This window comes from Chaetura pelagica, unplaced genomic scaffold (genome assembly GCF_000747805.2).
Source record: "Chaetura pelagica isolate M959 unplaced genomic scaffold, ChaPel_1.0 scaffold248, whole genome shotgun sequence".
In the NCBI taxonomy this organism is placed as follows: Eukaryota; Metazoa; Chordata; class Aves; order Apodiformes; family Apodidae; genus Chaetura; species Chaetura pelagica.
Genome location: NW_009954309.1, coordinates 2,371,845 through 2,372,949, shown reverse-complemented (window position 1 = coordinate 2,372,949; position 1,105 = coordinate 2,371,845).

The window sequence follows — 1,105 nt, the reverse complement described above, 5'->3', positions numbered from 1 at the left end:
CTCCTTTGTCTGTTTTGTTTGTAGCATCTGGTTTTGGTTTATTTTTAGAAGAAAATCAACACCTGGCAAGGTACAGAAATCAAAGGTGTTTTTCCCCACCCCCCATCCATTAGATTATTTCTATTTTCCAGTAAAAGAGCAATCAAACCATGTAAGCAGATGTCATTGCAGCATGTTTATAAGTGGAGAAGGTTGTTTTGCTTCTGTTGATCTTGTCACTGATCAAACTTACTTTGTGAAGGATGTGACATTTTCTCTATGTGGCATAGAACAAATCACACAAAATAATAACTGAGTCTCCCTCTAAGTAAATCCTGCATTCCAGGAACAGCTGTAAAAATTGCATTGAACCTCGGGCTGTAAGTGGGTACTTAGAGTTGCTTTACTTAGAGATTAAAGATAGGATCTACTCCTTTTCATAGAACTTACACTGAAGATATGAGCACAAAAAGCAAAACAAGTTTCATGCCTGATTGCATGCCTTAAGCTCTACCTTAGTGTGTGTTTCTGAGCTAAAAATTAAAATGTTCTACAAATACACCAAATCCATGTGCTGTTTTATGTTCTGAACACGGTTTGGGCCAAGATAACTTTGTATCCCTTAATTATCCCATTTTCTTCTTTCAGTCCCTGTTAATCCAGCTGCTTACATTCTGTCACAGTATGTTTTTCTCTTCTAAGAGAGGAAGATGGAATGACACAGTGGGTTTCACTTCTGAGTGAGCTGTTGTCTGAACTGCTGGAAGTCACTTCAGCAGCAGAAGATGCTGCTTGTGCCTTCTTCATCTCCTCCCATGTTCCCATTGCATTTCATCCACTGCCTTTGCTTCAAAGTGCCAACCTGTTGATGTGGAGAAGGAGCGTTTGAAAAACTGTAGGGAGGGAGAGAAAAAGGGTTGAATATTCAAGTTTGGGTAAGAGTTTGGAACATGCTTATATTTCGACTGAAGGTTTAGATTGATTTTAAGTGGGTAGCATTTGCATCTTGGCTTAAAAACTGTTTAGTTCTGTGATTCAGAGAGAGGTCCTAGATCACCCTATGATTCTGTGACTGGTTCAAAGCTGAAAAGGGATGTATTTCCCTTTTTATAAACTGTTTATAACT